The sequence below is a fragment of the Vulpes vulpes genome, chromosome 16, assembly GCF_048418805.1.
Source record: "Vulpes vulpes isolate BD-2025 chromosome 16, VulVul3, whole genome shotgun sequence".
Classification (NCBI taxonomy): Eukaryota; Metazoa; Chordata; class Mammalia; order Carnivora; family Canidae; genus Vulpes; species Vulpes vulpes.
Window position 1 is genome coordinate 80,042,873 of NC_132795.1, and position 15,865 is coordinate 80,058,737.

General features: G+C 36.1%; 1 protein-coding gene across 50 annotated transcripts in view; it reads right to left on the reverse strand.

The window, feature by feature from the left end:
* Positions 1-15,865, reverse strand: part of NRXN1 (neurexin 1) — a 1,110,734-nt gene that overhangs the window by 36,567 nt on the left and 1,058,302 nt on the right. The gene's annotated exons all lie outside the window — the stretch shown is intronic.

Sequence of the window (15,865 nt, forward strand, 5' to 3'; positions counted from 1 at the left end):
AGAAAGAAAGAAAGAAAGAAAGAAAGAAAATCTTTTTAAAAATTCTCTAGGGATAGATAGGCCCTGTCTAGCACAGTAGCTGGCACTTAGAGAATGTTCTGACGATATTATGTAGTCACAGCTGTCTCTGTACACATTCTCATTTTGCTCTCCCTGCAACACTGGAGGGAGGGTTGTGTGTAGCACTGGACTCCTGAGATCTTTAGACACAGATATTCCCTTGACAAAGGACGTGCAATTTCTGACTTAAATCCACACTTCCATGTTTAAACATTCTGTAAACAGAGCAAATTATATATTTGATATGAGAGCACTTTTTAAGACATCTAAAAAAACATCACATCATCAATACTTGGAAAAGCCAGGGAGTTCTTTTCTCCCCAGCTGTGTGATATAAGCAAAAATCGTCAAATTGTATTTGTTTCAGAGTTGAGAGACTCCTTAAGGTGTCTCTTCCAGTTGCCTTATGGTAAAGAGTGGAAAAGTGTAATGTGGCCCGGTCAGGTGTGCAGGATCAAATCGCTGCCTGGCTTGGCCTTGGACTCAGAACAAGATCCTGCCTCCTGGCTCTTCATCCAGTTGGCATTCCCCTCCCTCCATTGCTCCCAGTTTCATGTTTGGAAAGTACAAATAGCAGCCTTTTTAATTTGCTACTTTTTCCAAGTTTCTCAAACATATTTGCCTTTTTCAATTGCGCTCTAAGTTTTATTGAAAATTTTTGGCAAGTCCTTTGAGAAATACCAGGGAACAGCATCCGCTGACATTGCCCCGAGCTGCCCTACCGAGGAGCACTCAGCAGCCCCTACAAAGGCCATCAAGAGCTGCCTGGAAAAAAAAAAAAAAAAAGCATGCTCGTTGTGAGAATTCTACTCATTGTCTTCTGCTGAGGCCTAGAAAGGAGCTTCATTAGGGACCCTGCCTTTGTGAGCACATTTCTTTAGGTGAAATCTTGACTGAACTTTTCTCACCAGTATCTGAGAGTTCTATTTGGTTATGCCATTGTCTAATGACCTCTTCTTCTTCAACTACTATGCACACCTTACTATGATTATTTTGGCCATTAAAAACGTTGTGATAAGTAAAGCTCATGTGTAAAACCCTTAGATGGCTAAGTGACCAAACATGTCCTCTCCCGGACAGCTCTTCTTTCTCTAGCCTTGCATTTACAGTTACTTCCACTAAGTTCCCATTCCTTTCCTCCAAGTTGCTAGCATACTTCTCCCCACTGGATGTACCTTTTTCCTTTGCCTGCAACCCCTTCCCTCTGTTCCCTTCATTCTCATTACCAGGATGCCTGCTGATTAAGAACAGTAAGTAAGCTTTCTATTCACACATGCACGAAATGGCATTTGCCATCACGAGAACTTTTGAAATCACAGAAATGTCCCCTTTTAACCAGAAGGTTCAGAAGACAAGCTTTTCCTGATGGTTTCATATCACTGTAAGGAACATCTGCACCTGTAACAAAGCGGTGATCTCACAACGCTTGAGCGTGTATGGCCGTGCCCTGCACCATGGGCCCTCGCACTCTTCTTTCATTTCTTAATCAATGCCTACTCTTACTAGCTTTTCTCTTTTGTCTATCAATGTCAGCCTTTACAGACACCCTTTTCCCTTTTCAAACTCACTCCTTTGATCTGCTTTGAGCTGGAAATCCAGATAACCAAGGTTCTCTAACTATTTTGAGAAATAATAAATGGGCTAAATGAAAAAGAGGGCTAGAGAAGCTCTCTAATAGGAAAGCTTAGGTGCTTTAGAGCACTCAGTCAAGGCCCATGGCTGAACACCCACAGACATGTTAGTTTCCACAAAAAAACAATGTTCCTTCTGCAGGTAGTGCATTTATTTCTAAGTCACTGCCCAGTAACATTTTTTACTATGATGATTCTCAAATAGGCTTTTTTATTTCATAAGGTCCAAGGAAACTTATTGGAACTAGACTCTACATACCTCAATCTATTTTCCAAGATCTAATCAAATAGAAGCCAAGCCTTGTTCAGTGTTTCACTGAGTCTGCTGGGAGAGAGATGAGCCATATAATAAGGAAGAAGGCTGCCTTATTGTCTTTGACCACCAAGCTACCTGAAAGACTGGAGGGTATTTTTGCTTGTACTTACAGGTGGAACTGATGCTGCCATGCAAGGGTTTAGTTATATTTATGATTCAATCTGTATTCTGAATACAGACAGATACATTGTCTGTGGAAGCCCCTTTACTGGTTTCCAAGAAACAGCTTTTCACTTGACAAATTGAGGAGTGTTGGTACTTACTATGGGATCTTGTAACACTGCTCCTAGTGATTTGGTGCAGTGAGCACTAGAGCCAGAGTTTAAATCTGGAGTTATGAGAACCAGGATGATCCATTTAACCTCTCATTTGTAAAATGGGAAGGATGCATTACGAGTCTCTGCAATGTAGTTGTAAGAATTAAGAAAATCATGATCAATTAAGTGCTTAACACCGTTCTTGGTGCATAATAAATACTAAATAAATCTTAGCTATTCTTGCCCTCATTACTATTATACAACACAGGTGAATGTTACCTAGCATGCCAGGAGGCAGCATGTTATTCAGTAAAGTGGGCAAAACCCCAATACCCTAAAAAACACAACAGGTAGATTATCTACATTTACCCTTGCCTAGAGTATTGCGAAGTAGGAGGAGAAAAAAGGCCAAATATTGCATGAAGAATGCAAATGTACTTTTCCCTTGAATGTTCTATTTTGCTTTTCAACTTTCAAACTCCACTTTATTTCAAAACATACTCCCAACCATTCCAAAGCATTTTCAAGTTGGAAAGGCTTCTTTTTTGTTTCACAATAAGCTAACTGCAGGTGCAAACTCGAGGGAGACAGACCTTGGAAATTTTAAGTATGTTGCCATGGCAATGGTTTGCAAGAATGTGTATGAGTTTCATCTTAGCTCTCAAGCATTCAACTGAGTTCATATGTGGAGGTTCAAATTGCGAGGCACACAATGTTTGCCATTCATTGTGTCTTGAAAGGCTTGGAAATAACTGTCTCTGTTGCTTATAGCAACTAGAAACCACAAAATACTATCTATCTATCTATGCAAATATAGAGACCTAGTCATTCATTATCTGCTCTTAGCTGGCCATCTTCACTATTTTGGCTGCTCTAAGGGAGGCTGCATATATAAATTCAACAATAATCACTCTCCCCATTATTGTAAACAAAGTTGCATTCTCAATATGGATTAACTATAAAATTTTTCTACTGAATTTTCATAATAATTTTCTCATTCAAAATGAACATATCCCTAAAGAAGCATGATAATTATTTAGGGATGCTCAATTAAAGCAAACTGTCAGTCTAATGAATTGTGGAGGATCTTTTTAAAAAGGTCCCATCCTATAATGTAGGAAAGAAGATGAAATCTCTAATTCTAGTCATTAAATCAAATGCCCCTCCAACTCCTGAAAATGCAATATCACCACTACCCCCTCCACCACCACCACAGTCACCATCACCAAGAAGATATACAAAAAAAGTAATTTTATCTTATTTGAACCGTCACTACCTCAATTGTTCTTAAATGGTTTGGTTGATGCTTCTAAATCCTAAATCCTCCACAATGGTTTCATGATTCACGGGCAATAAAAGCAGTGTTTCTTGACAAAAGCATTTTTTCCTGTAAATGGAATCCATAGAACGCTAAAAATGGAAAGTTTTAAAGCTATCTATTTGGTATAAGAAATAATTCTTAACAAATTCTCTTCAAGTTATAAGTCTCTTTCCATCTAGAATTATACTCTGCAAATAAAGTCAATATTTAAAAAAAATTCATTCACTAGCAAAAAAAAAAAGCTAGATTTAAAATTGCATATTCTTTAGTGTTTCTAGCAAAAGCTTTTGCTGCAAATGATCCATCATGATACAAAGTGCCCTGTGTAAAATGAGGCCACAAGGGACCCCACTATCTCCTGCATTTGGTTACTGACAAAACCTTCACAAAAGTGTTATTAGCTACCAAAGCCTGGCAGTTATTTGAAATTCACTTTGCTGCTTTAACTTTGACCCATCTTCCAAAACACCACACACACACACACACACACACACTCTTTAACTCTCCATACTCCTTGATTTAATGGCTTGTTGATTTACTTTAAAACTGCAGTGGTCCTCTCCTCCTCTCTCCCATTCTAAAAAAGCCTACAGGAATGCTGGAATTAAACAAATGAGAACACAATAATTAGCTATGCAAACTGTCAAGTGGATCTAAAAAGAAAAACAACCCGGAAAGCACAACAATCAGCAGTTTCAAGCTCTAACAAGAATCTACATTGAGTTCCCATTTATTTTAAACAAAAATAGATTAGGTCTTTTGAAAAATGTTCACTGCAATTTCCATGGAAATAGGGCAAATCAGCTAATGGGTCTTTTACATCTCTAATTTCTATGATGCTGATATAGTAGAAAAGTCTTTGATCCTACAATCTTCCCAAATAATTTCTGTTCTTCTATAACCAGATTCATTTCCAAAGTGAGTAGTATTGAAAATTGTTCCAAAGTGGATATGGCACAGGTAAGTGGGTCAAATCACATGCTGTGACCCTCCTAGTTTGCAAACCCCCAAAACCTCACCTCAATAGTTTTATAAATGATAGCTATATTAGTAAAAGTGTTAAGGGTGAGGGATCCCTGGGTGGTGCAGTGGTTTGGCACCTGCCTTTGGCCCAGGGCATGATCCTGGAGACCCGGGATCGAATCCCACGTCGGGCTCCCGGTGCATGGAGCCTGTTTCTCCCTCTGCCTGTGTCTCTGCCTCTCTCTCTCTCTCTGTGTGACCATCATAAATTTAAAAAAAAATTTAAAAAAGTGTTAAGGGTGAAATGGAAAGGGAAATGGATTTCTAAACTATCTGGTATGTTTGTGTGTGAATGGGAGAGAAGAGGCATTCAATTCTGTTGATGGAAAGTCCTAATTTTATAACGTGTAGCTAAATCTCTGGGATTCTTTACAGATGGCAACTAAGCTAGGGAAGATAACTAAGACAAATAAGAAGGTAGGGTAACTTACCTTCTCCCCCTTAGTCACCATGCTGAATCCCTATGAAGCAACATGGATTACCTGTATCAGATACATGCTTCTTATGAAATACCAGTAATGCTCACACAGACAGTTAATGCTCCTTCACCTGTTATAAATCTAGTATTATAGGATGAGAATTTTTAAGATCCAGAATTGTGATGAAATGGGTCAGTTCAACTAACTTAAAGCTTTTGTTTGCTTCAATTTTCTTATCTTTAAAATTGTAGAACAACAAGTGCCTAGTTTATAAATTGAGAATGAAAGGTGGGATATCCGAAAGTAGTCTGGGAGACGACACAGCATTCTGAGCCAACTAGGAATTCAACCATTACTTAAGCCCTTGACCTGAGGGAAATCACTCCCCATTCAATGTAAATAGTTTAGAGTGAATGACCCCTTGGGTCCCTTTAAAATGTAATAATCAAGGGTAACACAAGGAGTCTTGTGGTAATGGTACTGCTAAGTTTGATTGTGGTGGTGGTTACAAGAAACTATACAGGTGATGAAGTTGCACAGAGCCACATACACACATACACAAGCACATGTGTAATTAGTGAAATCTGAAAAAGCTCTGTGATTTATAGCACTATTAATATTCTGGTTTTGATATTGGACTATAGTTGTGTAAGATGTTAACGGGGAGAAGTTGGGTAGAGGGTGTAGGGAATCTCCCTGTATTTTCTTTGTAACTCTGTGAATCCATAATCATTTCAAAATTACAAGTCTTAAGAGTATATAAGTATATGCATACATACATAAATAATAAAAAAAACAATAAATCTTCAATTTCATGAAATGCCTTGGAGCCACAGATGAAACAAAAATATACAGGACTTCATGGTTTATCAAGGAAGTCAAATTTATTGGTTGCAAACAATGTACTTTCCAGCTAAATGTGACAGTTTTTATCTAAAACAATTAGTGGTTTTAAGGTACTTAGAATATTGACTATTTCACCATGATTTGAAGTAAAAAAATTGTCACATGATGGGTTATTACTAGTAATACCATTTTTGCCTATCCTTTTACCATTTATCTTTGAATATTGAATCCTAAGGATTAAGATACCAAATAACTAATAATTTCAACCACAACAAATAGTGTACCTTTGATTTAAAAAAGAAAATCAAATCAAAATATAAAAAACTAAACAAAACTGGCACAATTGAAAAGGAAGTATCAGGGCTTTACTAAAAACTAAATTCTAATACTTATATCCTGAGGACTCTAGTTTCTGCCCATTTAACTACTGTTACAATGAGTAATCTTACTTTCCATTCCTTAAATCTAAAAAATCCTAGTCATCTAAGAATTAGGTTGTACTCCATATATCTCCTTCCTTTTATTTATTTATTTTTAATATGGGGCTTGAACTTACAACCCTGAGATAAAGACCTGAGCTGAGATCAAGAGTCGGATGCTTAACCAACTAAGCCACCCAGGTGCCCCTCAATATATTTCCTTTCAGTGTCACAGAATCCACTTGGTTCTCCTGACTTCCATGAGTTTTAAAAAGAATGGCTGGTGACTTAGCAATTTCATACTCATATATATTCAAATCTGATTTTTAAGGGACACAAATGGGGTGGAAGAAAGAAATAGGTACTAGGAGCATCCCTCTGCTAGAGATAAATTAAAAGAAGAGAGACAAAACAAACAGGAAATTAAAAAAAAAAAAAAAGAATAAGCCTAAGAAGGAGAAAAGGAGAGAAAAAGTTTCTTCCACCTATGTTTGGAAAGTGGCAATGTGTTTCAGCTCATTTTACAAGTGACATCAATGACGGAGGTCTTTCAGACTCAGGAAAGTAGGATTAATGTCTCACTCAGTGAGATGTGAAATAGGTGTTGGTTTCAAAATTTTAGAAAGGTAGGCTTAAGAGGAAAAAAGCATGAGAAAATATACAAGTGAAAATAAGACAATCTATCAAACCAGCTCTGCTCCAGGACTAACCAACTAAACTCAGTCTTTATGCTTTAGCTATCTGTGGCAGCAAACACCCCGCTCTTCTTAAATACCAAACCTTAAGACACAGAACAGAAACTTGGCCGGTACAGGATTCTCCTGTCCTTGAATATTTTTCACCAACTAATACAAGATAAAACAAATAGAGGCAGTTTCTCAATGACTTTAACTAAAATGAGCCAAGAATGATGAGTTATCACAAGAAATCCTGTCAGAACACATGCATACTTACCCCAAAATTAATTCTACTGGTTACAGTATATTTAAGGTGGTAAGAGGAATTACTCCCAATAAAAGAATAAAATAGATAATAAGTGATTATCCAAGAAAGACACTAAGTGGGGGAAGTTGATCACATGTTCCAGAGCTGCCATAACAGAATCCAGGCCTATACTTCAGGTGGCCATAATGAAAGGAGCCTACTGAGAAGTGTGGGTTACCACACACCTTGTAAAACCTTCCCCCCTTCCTTTACTTTCCCTGGTGCTTCAGGGCTTCTTAAGCTTTGCAGGGTCTAGAGTATGCTTTTTAGTTGAAGTGTTTAGGGGCACCTGGATGGCTCAGTGGGTTAAAGTGTCCACCTTTGGCTTGGGTCATGATCTTGGGGTCCTTGGGATGGAGTCCTGCAGCAGGCTCCCAGGTCAGTGGGGAGTTTGATTCTCTCTCCCTCTGCTAGTGTTCTTTCTCTCTCTCTCTCTCTCTCTCTCTCATTCTCAAAAATAAAATCCTATTCGTTCATGAGAGACACACAGAGAGAGGCAGAGATACAGGCAGAGGGAGAAGCAGACTCCCTGCGGGGTGCCCAATGCGGGACTTGACCCCAGGACTCTGGGATGATGCCCTGAGGCAAAGGAAGATGCTCAACTGTTCAGCCACCCAGGTGTGCCTTCATAAGTAGAATCTTAATAATAATAATAAAAATAACGTTGAAGTATTTCAAGCTGTGTCAGGAAGTCAAATCTATCATACCATGATTTTAAAAGTTAAACCTCTACTGTACATATCAAGTGGTACTCCGAAATGTTGGTTTCCCAGAACATCCACAAATTCTATGTTTAGATGCTGATACCAAATAAAAAAGAAAAAAATTAAAAATGCAATCACTGCACCTTTCATATATTAGGAAGTCTTGAAATTATAAACGTCTAAATTCTAATTTCATTTGCCTGTGTCTAAAAATATTTCCTTGCTAATCACTTCAAATTACTATAGACATTTTGCAAGCTCTCTTAGATTTTATATAAAAATTGTGAACATCCATAAAAATAATGTGTCGTGCACATCTAACCTTTTGTTCCCAACATAGGCCCACTTTCTTTTTTATGTTTATAGAGAAATGCTTACAAAGTCTTGTTCTCTGAGGATCTCATTTGGCACTTATCAAATGTATTTTTTCATAGATCTTTATCAGCGATGAGAATTTTTCTCAGACTGTGTTGTTGATTGCTTATGTCACCACTTTTCTTTCCACTTCCATTAGAAGCCACAGGGCACCTTACTTCTTAAAGAAGAATGTGAGACTGATTTGGGGATGAAGGACTTTTAGTCTAGAGTATGCACCACTTTATAAAATATTTATTGATATAAAACCTAAAAATATACATAGTAGGTACAGTATTCACGTGGCTAATTATTTAGTAGATTCAGCCCATGATTTTACACCACAGGGTTCTTATTAGGAATAGCAGAAAGGGAATAAGAGTTTCTTGACACATGGTAATAAATATTTTCACTTACAATGAATAATTCAGCTCTTTTGGCATTCACTGTATGAAAAATAGATTTGAAATAATTTCAAGGTCTCTTAGCAAAGGTAGAGGTTTTGGCACATTAGAACAGGCAGTATGGGGCTCCTTTCCTTTGTTTTCACAGAATTTTCCTTGCTTCTGTGGTGCACACACTACAAAATTTTTCCACATTTGTTAAGATGATGTTGAAATGAAAAGATATTGTTTCTTCTATAGCATTTCCTTTAGCGACTTTCTAGAATTCCAAATCACTAATTCTCTGAAATTCACCAGCCTTGCCCAGAGAATGCTAAATGGGCCTCTATATTCTTGATTATGGAAATGGAAAAGGAGCTTTCCCTCAAATTAATGCTAGCCAAAACTGGAATTATTCTCACGCTAATTTCAAAATGAAAATTCCCATAAGGAAATTACATATAAAAATTCATCTAAAATTTCAGGGAGATGATTCAACAAAATGAAAAGCAATCTATGTTTTAAGACCACTTTAAAAACTTTTCTTCTAAAGGAAATACACATTTATTCACACTCTAAAATCATGAAGTATTAGAGCTATGAAGCCCTCACTTTACAAATATGGAAGTGAAGTACCAGAAAATTAAGCAGTTGGTCTTCATCACACCAAGAGCAATAACATTTTCTCCAGTGCGATCTCTTTACATAAGTCCATTAAAAGAAAATGTTTTAAGATTAGATAAACCCCCATAATAATCCATTCACAATGGGGCATGTTGAATTTGAGGCAAATTGGGGATGGTTGTAAAGGTCTAATGTTTAGAAGAGCAATATAGGTTGAGAATGGTATAAATTTCCCAAGGAAACAAAAAGGGAATCTCAGACTAACTTTAAAATAAAAGCAACATATATAAAGGTGAAAAGAAAAAAATAGGCATAAGCAAAAGGATCTTTTTTGGTTAGGGATCAGTCCCACATTGGGCTCCCCGCAGGAAGCCTGCTTCTCCCTCTGCCTATGTCTCTGCCTCTCTCTGTGTGTCTCTCATGAATAAATAAATAAAATCTTTAGAAAAAATTAAAGACACACACTAATCTGATCCATTCTTCCAAATTACACGTAAGTCGGCCAAAGTGGTATTTATAAAATAATTTTCTTTAAAAAGATGCAGATACATTCATAAAAGAAAAAAATAACCAACACAGCCACAATAAAGCAACCTGTAAATCCAAGTCCCCTTTGTAATATTTGCAGGCACAAAGCATGTATTATCCTCCCTTGGATGACATGTCTTTGGAAATGTCCTTATATTGTAGACTTTCAAATAAATGAAGTATATACTTTGCTCCTACATCTTATCATTTTAAAACCTCATATTTCTTCCTAAAGTACTACAAAGAGTTGATGCATCACTTAGGGAATTGCTAGGTAGAGAGAGAGGCGGGGGTGGGGGGGGTGGGGAGAGACTAAAATCAGTATTTACTTTGTTACCACATCAATAGCCTTTTGTTTAAAATGATACCATCTGTTGCAATTGAAATCTCACTGGCTGCGTGGGAAACAACAGTCAGGAATCTAGGAAACGCTTCTGGCATGGCACACTGACCTATGCTTACTACCTCTAGTTTGAGATTTTGAAGAGTAATCAAGAGGTATTCAATTTGATATTTTGCACCCAGGTATCATTTCAGTCAGTACTCATGACTGGTTCATGAAGTTCCGCGTAATTATTCACTATATTTGAGACCACTTACTGAGAAAACAATACTATTGATAAGTATTTCAATAACATGAGTAGACTGTTTACGTAATTATCACTATTCAAAATTGTTTCACTCAAGGCCAAGCCCTTGCTTCTGCCTATACCATTCCCATTCTACTTTCTTTATAGTGGGTATCATTTGAAAAGAAAATAGAATCGAAGATAGAAAAGAAGTAGGATCAGGGAGATTGAAAATTATTGCTGGGGGGAATTTACAAACACACTCAATTATATGGAAAAATGACTCGATATTTCAAATCATCCCTCAGTAAAAGGAAACTGATTTCTTATTTTTTTAAAGGAAAATGTTTAGCAATGAAGGCTAATTTTAATGAATAAAGAGAATGAATACACACTGAATATGCAGGTGATTTTTACACAAAAAGTTGTAGATATTTTGTATTTACTTTTCTTACTCACAAAGCATAAAGACTGGCTTTTAAGAAATCGATATGTTGTCCTGAGAACACACAGAACAGGAAACAGCCACCTTGATTGATTTTGAGACAAGCTATTGGAACCTTGGTTCCTATTCAATTACTCCCGGTGCCCTACACACCATTTCAGAGGCTGGTACTTGTATGATGGGATGTGTCACTTACCTGATTTGACCTGATTTTGTGTAACTTTTTATTTTGTGACTGCATAACTAAGGCTGCTTAAACAAATGCGAGGAACATATAGCAGAATAACAACCATGCATTTGCCTAACCCGTAATGACCTCTTCTCCTTTCTCCAAACTACCATAAAGTAAGTGCAGCAAATATGTGTTCATTAATTGATAACTACAGGGTAAAATAGTTACTTCAGTATTCTAGTACTATAATATACTCTTATGTGTGTTTATCCTGACTCTTCAAACAGACTTTTAAGGCAAGAGATAGCTTTTTTCCTTTGAGTTACCCATTATATCTAGCAGTTTTGGTACAGATGAATCAACCAGTAGATATCTCAACAGACTTTAACTACCAAATGTACAAAAAACACTGAGATAATTCCTTATGTATTAAAATTGGTAATATTCTAGAAAGAGATAAAACACTCCTTGAAGTCTAAGAAAACTGTTGGCAAACCTAGGAGCAGTTGTTTCGCCTGAAATTCTAGTTTGTTATATGTATCCTTTAAACCTATTATTTAGCAGCTAAATATTTAGCAGTGTTTTTTTATACAGACACATAATATATCTGACTCTGAAAATCTTGCAGTCCTACCACAAACCTATTGAATAGATCCATTCAAATCTAGCTGTGCTAATTAAAAGAAGTCATGGTATATAATTGAAAACAATGATTTTTAAGCCAATGGGAGGGTAAATGGTCTAGAAAGCAGATTAATTTATGCAAGGTGACCCATTATGTAGACAGTTCACACATAAGTAATTGAGAATTGACACCTAAGGCTGTACCCATGCAACTGCAAAATAAGGAGCTTTTAAAAAGAATCAAAAACTCTATGTGATTTTGATCTGACAATAAAACAGCAATATTTTGAAGTCATAAAGATAGTTTTAGTCTTGTATATATAATGCATACTTTATTATATATACATCATATTTATATATGTAATCTATATTTTTTAGACATAAGTATATTTTATCACAAGCAAATCCATTTCACTGGACAGTTGATTTGGGAAGGCATTGTTTTTGAAGCTCTAGCAGAGTTTTCAATATGAAAAACATGAGAAAATGAGACAGGTGAAGGCATTTCCCCATAGCATTAAACCCCTACTTTATCTATGACATTACCAGTAAATCTAGGCTGTGAACTTATATAGTAATATTTTTGGTCAAAAGTCTGAAATATGCTAAGAACCAAGACTGTAGTATCCTACAAAACCCATTATGTTTTAATAAAAAAGCAGTGGAAACAAAGATGAGAACATACAGAGATTTCTCTAGGAAACTAATTTTTTTTGGTCCCTTAAGGTAACATTCAAGTCATTCTCACCATTATATTATGGTTGTGGGAAAATAGTAAGAAATGTATTTTTTTTTTTTGGTCCCTTAAGGTAACATTCAAGTCATTCTCACCATTATATTATGGTTGTGGGAAAATAGTAAGAAAAGTATTTGAGCCTTTCTATCAAGAAAACAATTACACTGTGGCTTCACATGCAGTATTAAAATATATATACAACAACATATATATATTCATGACACACGCATATATACACACAACATATACACATACACACATACACATATACATACGATAGAATATTATTCAGCCAGAAAAAGGAGGAAATCTTGTCATTTGCAACAATATAGATGGAATGGACCAAAGTGCAATAAGTCAGAGAAAGACAAATACTATATGATTTCACTCATATGTGGAATTTAAGAAACAAAACAAATGAACAAAGAAAAAAGAGACAAATCAGAAAACAAACTCTTAAATGTAGAGAACAAACTGGTGGTGGTCATAGAGGAGGTGGATGGTGGGATGAGTGAAATAGGTGAAGGGGATTAAGAGTATATTTATCACGATGAGTAGAGTAATATTTAGAATGGTTGAATCACCATACTGAAGCTAGTATAACACTGTATGTTAACTATGCTGGAATTAAAAAAAAAATTAATTGAAATTTTATTCACACAGACACAGACACACACACACACACACACATACACATACCCCGATGATGAAAACAAAAATGTGTAACTGATTTTGGAAAATAGTTTGAAAATTCAAATGAAGGTAAAACTTTGAGAAGCAAATGGGAATGTATAGTGATAATCACTCATAATTTATGACACAAAATAGAAAATATCTCATATATTATTGCTTTTTCCTGGTTATTATGCAGTTTGGACTTACATTGCCTTAATATATTAAGGGAAACTAGAGATACCCATTGGTTTATAATTTTCTATTATAAGAAATAGTGTTAGTGGATATACTGGAAATTGCTTTTCTACTAGATATTATTGTGCTTGGCTCCATTCTCTGTGCCAGAGTGACGAGAGAAGGGAGTCTTTAGGAGATTCAAATATCAGCTGTCAAGTAAATGTAAATAAGGTGGCAGAAAGTAAAGCCTATCTTTCAGAACAATATGGTAACCTTAGGAGAAGTCAAAGAATTTGAAAGCCTAAATATACACAAAGATGTATAAAGCAGAACCTGGTGTCATTATACTCTGCTGAATTCATACATAGCTTATTGTTTAGTAAAATTGAGGTCTGGAGCAAATGGCATTTGAGTCCATAAGTGACAGTGACAGGTAAAGCAGAAAAATACAAGACAAGAAGTAGAGGGATTGGGAAATGAAGGAGAAGATGGAATAATAAAAGGCGCCGCTTGGTCAAAGTAAAATTAAATATCCACTAACACTGTTCACCTATGAATTTTGCTAGTGGAAAAAATTAGTGGAATTAATTTTTAATTAATAGTGGAATTAAGAGTACTAATTTTGACTGGGAAGAAATCTTGTTTCAAATGAATTATTTTCCAAATGGGCAGAATGTAAGCTTAGTTCTTAAAACATTTAAACTTAAAATAGACAAAGGTTGAAAGTCCCTGGCTACATGTTTTTGTCCCCCATTTGAAAACTAATAAGCGTAAGACAAGAGGGCTTTCCCCATCAATTTGCATTCTGCCGACTGCATCCATCATATAGTTAATTGATTGCACTTGTAGTTTATAAATGCACCCAGATGCTGTGGGATGAGCACATTTCGTAAATTAAAGGAGCATATGGAAGGCACACAGACAGTAACATTTCATCATAACTACCCAAAACATCCTTAATATGCAATGCTACATCACTAATTACTATGTAAATATGTAAGCATTTCCCTGGTTAATGTCTTGGTGAGAAATTAGTTTGGCAGTTGAGCCCAAATGCTGTTTTGACCAGCCATTTAATACCACTTCAGGGCTCTTCTAGTTTCATTACACTTTGCCTATAAGGAGAATGTGGCTCTCAGCCTATTAGGCAACCTTGATTGTGTAGTCAGTGAAAATGTTTATTCTTTATCACTGGTCACCCTACTTAAGGAACACCAGTCAACCCTCCAAATTATAAAAATATGTCTAAAGTTCTGTCTGCAAGCCCTATTTCTTCCTTAAAACATTAGATGGAATTTGCCAAGTGAAGAACGTTTTGCTTCTTAGTGGACTTTTTCATTAACTTCTAAGAAAAGGGCAAGGAGGAAAAAGACGGCAAAACTGGTTTAAATCTTCAGCATTGGGGAAATCAGTATCAATGATCTGAGTAAATTATCTTGAATACCTTGAGGTGTCAAAGGTAAAGATTTCATTCTCTAATCTGGGTCATAGTTCTTTGTCAAGCCAAGGTTGAAAAGGTAAGTCAATAGAGACATGCAACAAGGCAAAGTTTCCTTTGGAGAGTGTAAATTCTCTCCATATACAACATCCATCAACCACATGATTAAGTGAGCTGTGGGTGACCCATGGATCAGATATGTATATTTAAACTTTGAAAATTTGTGTTTTATTGGTAGATTTTGGCATGATGGTTTTGGTCAAATTCAGTCATATTCAGGACTGGAAATTGTGTCTAAATTCACTTTAACATTTTGAAGGAATCATTAAAATTATAGAATTCAAAAGTAAATTGGTTGTCATTTTTTCCCCGGTCCTAAGGCCTTTCTGGGTAAAGACTGTGCCCAGTTCTCTGGGCAGGTGGGTGACAGAAACCTTGATAGAGGATTCTGAGAAATTAATTTCATTTCATAATTTGAAGTGGGCATTGGTAAAGCTCCCAAGCTTCATGATAAAAATCAACAAATACTTAAATAAACCACTCAAAGTTATTCTAGAAATGAACATCTATTTATAAGCCGGAAGTAAAATAATAGTAGTTTATAGTCAGCAAAGACTCTTAATATTTTCAGAATTAAAAGCTTACTTAGGGAAAAAGTCAGCAAACTCTCCAGATGCTTGAATCATCTAAGGTCTGCTATATAAGTTTAGTAGTTACTACATTTATATTTAGATACCACCAACTCAAATAATACAATATAATTTTAATTTTGCTTCTACTTTTCCTTTACAGGGCAAAGATAAAAAACTTACAAACAACAACTAACAGACCACACATTATTTATAATCTGGTAAAGCAACTTCTATTCATGAGACTTCTTCCCTACTCTATGAAGCAGGGCTACCTAACTTAATGAAAAATGTTTGTTACAACAGACATGACATTCTATCTCATTATTAAAGGAAGATGCAATCAGGAGTTCCCTTGAAAAGAAAGGGCAGGCTTCCTTCACTATCAAGCAGACTCTTCCCCTCACATCTTCCTTTTCTTATGTGTGATCCCTTCTGTTCTCCATCTGCTCCGCCCCCACCTATTGTCTCCACTCGCTGCCAAGCATGCCAATCCCATCTGGCCATACTTTCCTTCTGCTGGCTCTAAGT